This window comes from Pantherophis guttatus, chromosome 2 (assembly GCF_059756535.1).
Source record: "Pantherophis guttatus breed Tessera chromosome 2, ASM5975653v1, whole genome shotgun sequence".
In the NCBI taxonomy this organism is placed as follows: domain Eukaryota; kingdom Metazoa; phylum Chordata; class Lepidosauria; order Squamata; family Colubridae; genus Pantherophis; species Pantherophis guttatus.
The window spans coordinates 158,469,302-158,481,501 of record NC_142064.1 but is presented as its reverse complement, the minus strand read 5'-3'; the positions used below and the strand labels follow the sequence as shown (position 1 = coordinate 158,481,501).

At 40.3% G+C, this 12,200-nt stretch overlaps 1 protein-coding gene across 2 annotated transcripts in view; it reads right to left on the bottom strand.

Moving 5' to 3' along the window:
* GCGR (glucagon receptor) overlaps positions 1-7,011 on the bottom strand; it is a 43,635-nt gene extending 36,624 nt beyond the window's left edge. The window contains exon 1 of one of the 2 annotated variants that reach the window (XM_034412880.2): positions 6,218-7,011. The gene's annotated coding sequence lies outside the window, so the exon portion shown is untranslated. The remainder of the gene's footprint in view (positions 1-6,217) is intronic. The other variant, XM_034412881.3, reaches the window with a different exon arrangement.
* Positions 7,012-12,200: the final 5,189 nt, after the last annotated feature.

Genomic DNA, 12,200 nt, shown 5'->3' with positions numbered 1-12,200 from the left:
TCCAGGGAACCATGTAGCCCTGTGGCAGTAGCTCAGCAGTCGCTCCTTGGGCCTTTGACAAAGAAAGGGATAGCAATCAAAAGTAACCAGTTGGCTATCCCCACCAATGAAGAAGAAGTACACATCCAAAGCAGGTGTGCCACTAGGTTTGTTGCAAGTTAGCTCCAGAGGGTATTTGTCAATGTTAGGGCTCAAATCCTAAAGTATGTTGTTATTCACTGCACAAAAGTAGACAATTTGGGGCTAAACTTTATCTGCCGCATCTATAAGAAGCACAGCCAAAAGTAAGGATGCAGCCTGGAAGATTCTGGTACAAAAATACCCAGTCAGGAAGCTTACTTGTGCAGTTAATTCTATTTCAGTTAATTCTTGTTTAGTGACCAAAATTGAGAACAGCAATTTGGTTGTTAAGCCAAATGTAACCACAACTGTCCCAAAGATGCTTTTTCTAAAAGGCAACTGGACTTAGTTTTTCCTTGAAGACGTCTTGCTTCTCATCCAAGAAGCTTCTTCAGTTCTTCAGTTTTGACTGAAGAAGCTTCTTGGATGAAAACCAAGACTTCTTCAAGGAAAAACAAAGTCCAGCTTTTTTGGAAAAAGCACCTTTGAGAAAACCATGACCTGGATGGCTGAGAATTTCCATAAACATGTAACCACAACTGTGCTTATGAACTTACTTCAGCTTTCCTTTGATTTACAGACCTGTGAAGGTCAAAAATGTGAGGATTGGTATAAAGTTCTATTTTCATCACTGTTGTGAATGGCTGCTAACTAAGGCAATCATTAAACAAGGATTACTTGTAGTTTACATCACAGATGTTAGGTATATAAAAAGAGAGATGAATCATATGTACTGTACCTCTTAGTTCTACTTGAAGAAGTAGAAATGTACAAAATAAATACTTGTCAATATTAATTCATTCAATTTGTCAAAGGGAAAAAAAACTAGATCTTAGTGAGAGAGTGGGCCATTTGGTAACTTCAAATTTTGTGTGACCCTTGGCCTAAGCAAACAAATGAAACCTCTGATAAAACCAGTCTCTCCTAGTCTGCTACATAAAACAGATTGAATGAGACAGGTAGACAGACAGACAGGAAACAAGAACTGGGCAACCCTATCTATTTTTTAAGCCCAGTCCACTGTGGCACACAGCCAAGCTTTTCAGAAGCTGCAGTGGGACAGAATGTTCATTGGATTTTCTCTCCTCCCCCTTACAACTTTCTTCTTGCTGCATCCCGGGTCAGTGTAATTTGGGAAGAGTTTGATTTTTTTCTTGTGGGGCATTGAAAGCAGCAACTCCCTAATCAGATTTTGTGAGGAACTCCAAATAAGATTTAGGATTAATTTTATTGGTTAGTGTTATTGCAAAGGACAGTGGACCTCAGTAGTAAAAATGTTGCTCCCACAAATACTGGAACATTTTCGAGAAACAATTACCCATTAAAAGCCTTCTCAAATGATATCCTATAGGAGCACCAGATCTTTCTCTGAAGGGGAGAGAGGTTGAAGTCACAATTCTCTTCCCAATCACTGCAGAACCCCTTGGATTCTCTGACAACAAGGGTGTGATGTCTTACAGGCATTCAAGATCAACGGCAAGCTTGGATCTGTAAGTATGATAACATTTGCATTCTCACCAAATGCTTCCAAATTAAGGGTAATGAATGCCAGCTTTGGAATTGATGCATAGATATCTCTTTACTTGCAACTGATGGTATGAAAAGTGTAAAGATAAAAAATAAATATGAAAAAGCAATGGAAGAAACCCCCCCCCTCCTTCCTCTCTTTCATCATTATCTTTGGATCTCCATATACAAACACGAAAGTGGAATTGCTCTCTGTCTCTTGAGCCTAGAGTACTGCACACTCCTTATCTGCTTAACTAGAGTTCCTATAATCACAGCCAACCCAGCTGAAGAACTGGGTTGGGACTTTAAGTGCTGTTCTCAGTGGCATAGGGTACTTTGTTTTTATCCTCAATTTCATAGGGGGAAACTAATATTTCTCCTACTCCCACCTAGACTTAATAGCTGGCTGTCCTGAGACTTAATAACTGGCTGTCCTGACCTTAGTAAGAACCCAGAATGCACCAAATAGGCTGTGGTTAGGGACACAGCCAAAGACTTCTAACCTCTTACAATGTGCCAAACCAAATGAAACATTTTTTTCCCCTGAGAGAAAACAACAACAGGAAAGATACAGGAAGGACATCCCCTGGTGCTCCTATTACACTTATTATGTTCTGCAGGTGTGCAAGCGAAGGAGCCCCTGTGCTTTTTCTAGTGGTGGAACCACAAAATGCTCTAAATATAGGATTGCTCTGCTCAATTGGAATCACAGGCATGTTTTGCTGGAAGCCCCACTGCACAAAGGGTTACTTTCTTCTAAGTAAACATATAAAAAGATTGTTCAGTACTTCCTTTGAGTTGCAACTTGTTCTGATCAGGCCGCAGATTCTAATGCAATGTTGGGAAGTATGCCTATTTCTGAATTGAATGAATCTGCTCCTTCTTCTCAGTGTGTAATGGAACAGTGGTGAAGTCAGGTAACTATGCTTTTTAAGACAAGCAAAGTTTTCCAGCCCAAGCTAAGATTTTATTATGGTGGTGTAAGACCAATGATCAAGCATTTTTGATGGCATGGCAAAATATCATGAGTACTGTGGAAATACTAGGGGATTAATAATCTTGATTTGGCCACACAGTGGAGCAGCTGCACAACCATTTAACTATCTCTAAAACTCACCGCAGATGCAATAAACTGCCTCTAATAAGGAGAACTACTGTATCATATCTCATATATACTTCAATAGATGGGATTCGTGTTTTTTAAAAATTAGAAAACTTTATCACTAAGCACATACAGAAAGAACCAGTGAAAGCTTCCAGATCTGATTAAATTCAGTATTTAATTATAAAAAAAATGTAATTAATTATAAATTAAATACTGGGAAAGAGTCAGGCAGAGAACAGAAAAGCTAATTCTGTTTCATCCCTAATTCCCAGGTTTACTCTCAGGTTCATGCTAATTGGGACATGAGGAAGTATCATAACAACAATGTTCTAATATGAGTTCAGTTATATTAAATGAGAACATGGATGACCTCATAATGCATAACCTTTCTCTGTTACAACCGGGATCATTCTGTACGTGCACAGAACAGATTCTTCGCTATGTTTATAACAAAAACAGTAGTGATCTCTTCCAACTTCCAAGTCATGGAGGTTTTAATGAATTATACTCAAGATAAGGAAAACAAAGATTATGGGAAATTTACAAACCATATTAGACATCTTTCAGTAAAAAGGAGCATGTAAAGCAGAGATAGAGCAGTTCAAGTTAGAGAAGAGATAAGAAGAAATGTTTATAATTTCAGTGGCAACGTGCAGCTTGGAATCTGTCTGTAACCGTCTTCTGCAGCCTCTTTTTCTGCAGTTTTGATACATGCATCTCCTCTTACCCATTTAAAGCTATGAGGTACAGAGAACTAGAATGCAAAACTGGCTATGGAGAATGGGAGTTGTAGTCTAGTGTACTGGCAAGGGCACCAGATTGGGAAGGCTGGTTCCTACTGTGGGATGTTAACACAGTACAGATATATTCTTTGGGCTATTAGGGCTACTGATATGGGCTGTAAAATCCAGATGCTACTAGAATATATATACAGAGAGAGAATTCTAACTTGTTACATCCCAGATGTGGAAGCCCTGGTGCTAACTGTTCTCTATGTCAAATATAACAGTTTTCAAATAATTAAAAGTCCTTTAAAAAGTGGCATACCTATCAGATTAATCTAATATACTTTTTTCACAAATAATATGAATATTTATATTACTGTATAATTTATTTGCTGTGTATTACTGTACAGCTTTATCATTAACACTCTAGACCTTTCCACAATTTTGTTCTATTTTTCCCTTTTGAAAGACATTGGTATATAACATAAATGCAGACACAAAATGTCCAGGCCATACTACATTGGGACAGAAGGGCAGGGACTGGAAACTGGATTTTTGAGAAATAGGAAAAAGTCTTTCAAGGCATTTTAAGGTCATGTCAGTGCTCCATTTCATATTAGAGAATCAAACAATAGATTAAAAGGGAACTATTGGCTCAAAGGCAGCTTTTCTAAGAATTTGCTAAAAAGAATGAAAATGTTGTCACAGTTGAAAAGAAGAAAACAAGTCTAGCAAAAATATAGGCTTATGACCTAAACCTTCTCACTCTTGTCTGGACTAAAGTTCAGAGGTCAGAACTAATTCTGGGGGCAAAAAAAAAAAAAAGTCTGCTCTTCATGCAATGGCTCAAAAAGTTGATAAACTTGCTGTTAAGTCTTGACTTTACCTGACAATGAAGAAATGATACACTGAAATATCCCTATGATCAGATCCCCATAAACTCCAGTCTTGTTCTCACTAAGGATGTCACCAGAGGAGAACAGCTAACCCAACAGTGCCAAAAAACATCAGCTACCAACTTGGTTAGGATTTTGCTATCATTCCATTATCTTGCTGCAAAGAGTACCAAAAATTATTATGTGATACTCCTGACACATTAGTTTTGCATGAAATGGTATATTGATAAGAATAATATTGACAGTAAACCCAGCAGAAGATCCACTCTCAAACACCAATCTTTAGATGGGCCAGGAATTTATTGCCACTGCAAAATTATTTCTAACACCTCTAATTTGAATGTGAACCCAAACACCTCAAGGATACTATCTTAGGATCCTTCTTAATTTTACCAGGGGATGTTGTGAGATTACATCATGTATCTAGAAATTTTAGACTGAATCACCTGAAATGGATGTTGCTCCTTGATTAGAAGGGAGATGGTTAATCCCCCCTCCCCCACTTTCCCTATTCCCATCTTTGTGTAAGAGTTCACATGGGACACTCTCTTTGCTAAATATTGTTTGCTCAAGCACTGGGCACGCTCTCCCCGCAGCCACCTTTTCTTCTGCACATGCAGCAGATTGTCATTAGTATTAATTAAGTGGAAGTTCTGCCAAGTGTTAGGTAATTAATGAACTAAGCCAGGCCAGGCCACAGACAGGAGACCAAAGGCTGAGGGCAGCCAGCGTTGGAGTACTACTAAAGTAACAAGACACAGCAGAGCCTGCAGAAACAATACGGGGCGAGGATAGAAAACAGGTGCAGAAACTGCAGCAGCGAAAGCACCGGGTGAAGTGAGTTGCAGCTCACCGAAAGTCAGACCGTATCCATTTGCTAGGTTTTTAAAAGCCATAAAGTTCTGAGCTGAATTTACAGTGGAGGCTCATTCATTCTCTCTCTGTAAATCAAATGTAATTATGTCTATATGTACATTAGACACATCCTAACTTATAAAAGAATCCAAATTGTTTCTACTTATTGGTATATTGTTCAACAGCACCTGTTGATACAGCCATATAGACATAAGGAATAAATAATACCAATCTCATAGATGGATATCTGCCCTTTGTGAATTGTCAACAGCAAAATAGTAACAGACTCATAATGCTGGGAGAACGCCCCTGCCCGGTTCCAGGCCGGGTGCAAGATGGAGGAAGCCCGCTCGCTCTTACTATGAGACTATGAGAATTAGGATTCCTGGCAGGGGGTTGACTAAAGATACTTACTACTGAGCCCCCGACCCTTACGACACACCCGAACAGGCATACTCGGCGTTGCGTCGGGAATTTTCTACCTAAGTTGCCCCCCTCCCAAAGAGGAGCGCCTTTGAAGCGGGGAATATTTGGGAGCTCCCTCCTTGAAAGTTTCCAGGATTCGCTCGTGTTTATTCCTCAACCAATACTTACCCTCTGCACCCGGCGGGGTTGTCCCGTTTTGTCCGCATGGGTGATCCCGGCTGGGACCGGACTCCCTTTGCTCCCCAAAGCGACCCTCCAACCGGAGAGCGCACAAACCACCCGAGGTAGGGATGGAGGCGAGAAGAGGCTGCCGGCCGCGCGTGTGCACAGCTCGCTCCCTCTTAGCCCTGGCACGAGAGCCGAGCGGACTCCCAAATGCAGCCGCGAAGGCTCCCTTCCACGAACTGCCGCGACGAAATCCCCGAAAAACTCATTTTGGGACTTTTGTCCCCACTCTACCCTCGCCCTCACCCCGGGAGTCTCAGGGACCTTCGAACCGACCGGGCTCCAACCGACGACCCCCAGTTCCTGACCCAAGAAGGACGCCGCCGTTTCCCCCCCGTCTCCCGGCGCGGACCTACCGGGTTGGCGTCTGTTTTCGGCGCCTCTAGGGCGCATCCCAAGGCAAAGGGTTGCGGGGCCGGCAAGCTTCGTTCTGCTCCCGCCCTCCCCTCGCCGTCGATTGTCAAGCTCGGTTTCTCTCAAAAACTTTTATCAGAGCCGCGACTCGCCGCAGCAGCCACTCAGCGGGTCGGGGGAGGGGACCGACTGGCTCCTCGGGGTAACCGGGGCGGGGCAGGTAGCATGGATCGCGCCGCTTCTCTCGACGGCAGGTGTGGGCAGGGAGCCGGAGAGACTCCAAGCCCTCCTCCGGACGCCCGGCAGAGACCCCAGCGGCTGTTTCTGCGGCTCCCTCGCCTCTCTTTCTCCAGCTCCACAAGTTATAGCTCACCCCTCGAGGTCTTTGAACAACTCCTCCGCCTGCTCTGCGGCGCCGGAGTCCCCCTCGGCCGTTAAGGGAGAAGCGAGGTTGGAGGCGCCAAGACTACGGAGGGGGCCTCTCACCTGATCCGCCTTATCCGACTGAGGGGGCTGCGGCATGCGTGAAACTCCCGCGTGAGTAACGGGGGCATGCCGAGGCTCCCCGCCTCCTTCGGAGCACACAAGTCTCCCCCGCGTGGCGTGCTTCAACTTTCTAACCCGTGTGCGTGGACGCGGGAATGATCAGAAAAGGTCTTGGAGAAAGACAGAAGGTGTCCCTCGTTCAGGAGGCAAGACAGTTAGAAGCAATAACTCCCCTTTTAATGGGTGAATAGTAGGTGGGAAGTAATGGAGGAATCCTTCCCCCGTCAGATTCACAACCTACAGGAAGTCCTACTCCTAAATCCAAGCTTAGAAAACCAAGAATGTGGCTTGCACACTTGGAGAAAACCCACTAACTCTACCCCCAGCTCTGTTCAGCATCATATCCCAACTTTGTTTTCGTGCATAATCAATATTTGATTTCCAATAACTGGATACCATTTGTGTGTGATTCAGTATATGAATTTCAGATATTTTTTTTTAAAAAAAGGCCGCCTATCTGAGGATACTTTATTTTGCAATGTTTTATTGATCATGTAAATAATCCCCATATAGGTAGTCTCACTTAGCAATCACAATTGGAACCACCTGTTTGGTCATTAAGCAAAGCCAACAGTTTGGTCATTAAGCAAAACGGTTGTTTAGTGACACTGACTGCTTACAGTATTTTAGCTTTCCTTTGCTTTACTGACCTGTGAAGATTGTAAATGGAAAGATTGGTCACAAAGCTAGTTTTTCATCACCCTCATAACTGCAAATGGACCAGTGGTGAAATCCAAATTTTTATACTAACGGTTCTGTGGGCATGGCTTGGTGGGTGTGGTGTGGTGTGGCTTAGTGGGTGTGGCAGGGGAAGGATACTGCAAAATCCCCATTCCCTATCCACTCTGAAAGTTGCAAAGTTTGGAGACCTCTGGTGTTCTATATACCATCCATTTATGATTATAATGCAAAGACATATCTCCCTTGAAATTCAATCAGTGAGAGGAAGAAATGTTTGCATAATCCAATTGTTTATAAAGAAATGGGTGTGGGCAAGCCAACACTTTACAGACTAGTTAAATTGGTTAAATTTGGAAAATATAACTAAAGCTAGAATAAATAAATGTATAGAAGAAAGAAAAATTCAGGCAAGGAAGAATCAGCATGGCTTCTTACAAGGGAAATCTGCCTCATCAACCCTTTGGTAATATGTTAGTTCTACAATTTACTATCCCCTTAAAATATTTTCTTTAAACATCTTTATTTTTTTTTCAGGTTGTCCTTTGAATTCTCAAATTCTTTTTTATGAAAGGTTACAGAAACCATATGTTACCTCAATCACCAAAAAAACTGCAGGGATATGTCCAGGCAGTGAGTCTCTAAAATTGGACACATTGAATAAAAGGGAGGGGGAGTATGACACTTGAGAGCATAAAAGTCAATATTCTTGAATAACAATCAAGAAATTGGAGAACAGGACTTTTACAGGTCAGTATAATCCAAAACAGAGGAGTCAATGGTAGTTGCCAGTGTGTCAAAGAATATATAGAGCACTGAGGCAGAAAATGACAAGATCTGTCATTCTTGATCCTCAGACACCAAGGAAACTACTTCTAAAGTACTTTCTATGAATATTGCCTTAGGTCAGTCATGGTGTATGTAGATTAATTGGCCTGTTCTGGATAGGATTATTCTATCTATGAAAGACCAGGTTCACAAACTGGAAGAAGTTCTCTTGGAGAAATGTGTTAAATTGCCAATCTGTTTAAATACAGCAAAGTTAACTAGACCTGTGAGAGGCATTAGCCCACCAAATGCCAATATTTCCAAGCAAGACATTTATAGTATCTCTCTGTACAAAATGTAATAAAGGGAGGGGAAAATGCATGCGTTTTAAAAAATTGAACTAACAATACTACATACTTTGTTATTAGATCCAGAAATTGTTTCCTTTGCTTTATGGAAGAAGGAATCAGAAGAATTAAAACAAACGGAAAAGGAATAAGTATATAAAGGAATATGTTGATCAAATCTATATCAACTGATCAAAATATTTTAAAAAATCCAAATGTCTATAGTCTGATTTACATCTTAGCATATTGCTCTTACTGGCAATGTGGTAGTTACTCATTTATGTTTCTATAATATCTAGGGAAATTTCCCATTAATAATCTTTTGGGACTATTTAATTTTTTAAATGACTGTTGGTCTCCTCAATTTAAAACAACCTTGGTTATTACATTAAAAAAAATTCTGGTTCCCTTTTGTTTGACGTCTCCATTGTGTTGAATTAAGGATTATAAATTCTTTGGGGCAAGAGCCAATCTTTTTGCAAATTGCAATTTCTAGACTGCTAAAACAGAAATCAACAGATTGTACTCCAGGAAAGTTGTACATACAATGAAATTGTGGTCAGATTAGTAATATCTGATTAGCATATTAGGTTATGCAGAAAATGAGGTTACTGACAAGAACTAAACTGATAGTGATTAACAGAAAAGATATATTGGAGTGTTACCGTATCTCATTGAACAAATCAGCTCTGAGCAACAGTAATGAAAAGAATAAATTTCATGCCCATCTGAAAAATTATAAAGGGTCTTCCAGATAATTTTCCCATGAGTTGTAGATAAGGAATTCCAAATAATGAACAGTACTGGTAATATAGTCCAGCTCATATTTTCTTAAGCAATAGGAATTATGCATGAGAGGGAGGGAAGGGAGGGAGGCAGGAAGAGAATTTATGTGGGAGATGTTGATGAACATTGCAGCTTAATATAGGGGTTTCTATGAGAAGTAAAAAAAGGAATTATAAGGTAGTAGCCCTTAAGTCAAGCTCAATTTTAGTGACTTTATACTTGCATAACTTACATAGCAACAATGTGGATGTCATTTGCCATTATATTCTTCCAGGATGTTAACTTCTGTAACCCTGGGATTTTGTAGGGATTGTCATTCAGGTTCTATCTAGGTAGATCGTACATCCTGTTTAGTATTTTGAAATACTTTAGTTGCTGTAAGCAGTCCCAGAATGTAATGTAATGGTTCTCTCAGGTTATGTGATTTCTCACATACTACAGTACACTATCAAAATAAATGCAAATGAAATATTAACAAAATAATGTAAGAAACCTTTATATTTGATGGCACTGTTGGTCTTTCAGCTTTATATTCAAGTCAGTAGGATCAATTCAAGGGTAAGAGGTTAAATATTAAAATTTGAGTCTCTTACTAGATATCTTAGATATTGCTGAGGTGGGCAAAAATCTATTATTGTATTATTTTCAGGAAAAGGACAGATTTGTTTGTTTTGAGTTAAAATTGTGGCATTATATAAATAATTTGTTATGTACATTCACAACTTAAAAGGACTTGTTATAAACAAACAATATTTAATAATAAATGTGTGATATGAGTATATTTAAATTCTGTGCATTTCTGGAAAAGGCACAGAAAAAGGTATCCAACACTATGAAGAAATTGGAATATGTATAAAGCAGATTAACTTTGAGAGCTTTTACATAAAATTCTCCTAGACTTTAGCTCAGTGCAATCCAGTTAAATTGCCAGTATTCAGAATAATGAAAACTGTTTCACTCAAAACCACACAGAACAATTACCGAAATGTCACAAGATTTGAATGTGGTATTATCATCAATAGCTTGAAAGAAATAAGAACCTTTTAAAAACAACAGCTTCCTGAAATCACCCATATAAATGCTGGGGTAAGGCGAAAAGGAGGTAAATGCAAAAGAAGGGCTATTAACTTCATGTTTTGTTTGTAGGCGTTTCAAACCATCTGGTTGGCTGTTATGGAAAACATCTGGTAGGTCATCCTTAAGCTTGATCTAATAAGACTCATGTTCTAATATATTTGGTGCAGTAACGCCAATGCTGACCGCTGATATGGCATGAGGGACTATTTTGTTACTAGGATATTTAGGCTAGAAGTTAAATCTATGTGATAGATTTTGAGGAAGGTCACAACACATTCTGCCTTGGTTCCAGATCAGTAATTCTGCAATTACACTAATTGCTAAACAGCAACCTATTACAGTCACACTTAAATTCCAAGGATGCATAGATCTCCATTCAGTTGTCTGTTTTTTGCTTTGTTGTCTTCTCTTTACTTTGTACATTGATTGAAAAATATGCTCTGAGGTGGTTTTTCTTTCTATTCCTGTTCACAACTGCTACATTATCTGCAAATGGCTCTAAGAAACCACTAGCAACTACTGATGGGAACAGACCAACAGCATTGACCTCATTTTGCCAATTATTTATTTGTATCCCATCTTTATTATTTTTACAAATAACTCAAGGCGACAAATATACCTAATACTCTTTCTTCCTCTTATTTTTCCCACAACAACACTGTGAAGTGAGTTGGGCTGAGAGAGAGTGACTGGCCCAAGGTCACCCAGATGGCTTTTATGGCTAAGGTAGGATTTCAACTCACAATCACCTGGTTTCTAGCCTGGTGCCTTAACCACTAGACTAGACCAAAACTGGCTCTCAAGGAAGCCAGATTTTCATTGAATCAGTCCCAGGAATCAACCTCCACATATGCTACAATCAACTAGAGCAGGATAGTCAGCTCTCACTGCTGGTGAGGTCAGGCCTCTGGGATCATCTTAGTCCAATGCTGTGAGATAGCTAGAGATACCTGTGTTTCCATATTGAGCAGAAGTTTTTAAATACTCTGGACACATCTAAGTGACCTTCCAGCTGTTTGAATATTGTTGCAGGCTGAGCTGCCTTCCTTCATAGCCTTCTTTATGGCAAGCCATTGTGCCTTAAAAGAAAAAAAAATGCTACTAAGAGTGAATGGAAATTGAAAGAACCCAGAACAGAAATTATTAGTGGTCAACTTCTGGTGGCACCGCAGGCGTCGATGGCAGCTCCTTTGGGGGGGGGGGGAGGGTTGGAGGGTTGGAAGGGGAGGAGGGAGGGGGAAGGGGAAATGTCTGTAAAACTTTTTAAAACTTTTCAATAAAAAAAAAGAAATTATTAGTGGTCAAAATGGTATATAGATAAAATGAGGGCAGATATACACGTGTTTCTTATCTTCCATCAGATGACATCTGTCTTTTTTCAAAGGATATATCCTGTGTTGAGGGCCATACATCAGAAATAGAGAGGCCAGACTCAAATATGAGAACTTTTTCTTCTCCATCTTTTTCTTTTTCATCTGTATAGTCCAATTAGTCTCTCTCCCTACCTCTCTCTCTCCCTCTCCCTCCTTCCCTCCCTACCTTTCTCTTCAAGTCAATTTTCACTCCTGGAAACTTCCTGGACCAGTCCCTGCAATTTCCTTGGCAAGGTTTCAGAAGTGGTTTGCCATTGCCTCTTTCCTAGGGCTGAGACAGAATAACTGGCCCAAGGACACCCAGCTGGCTTCATGCCTAAAGTGGGACTAGAACTCACAGTCTCCTGGTTTCTAATTTGACGCCTTACACTAAACAGGCTCTTAGTTGCTACAGTAGCTAAATTAAATTA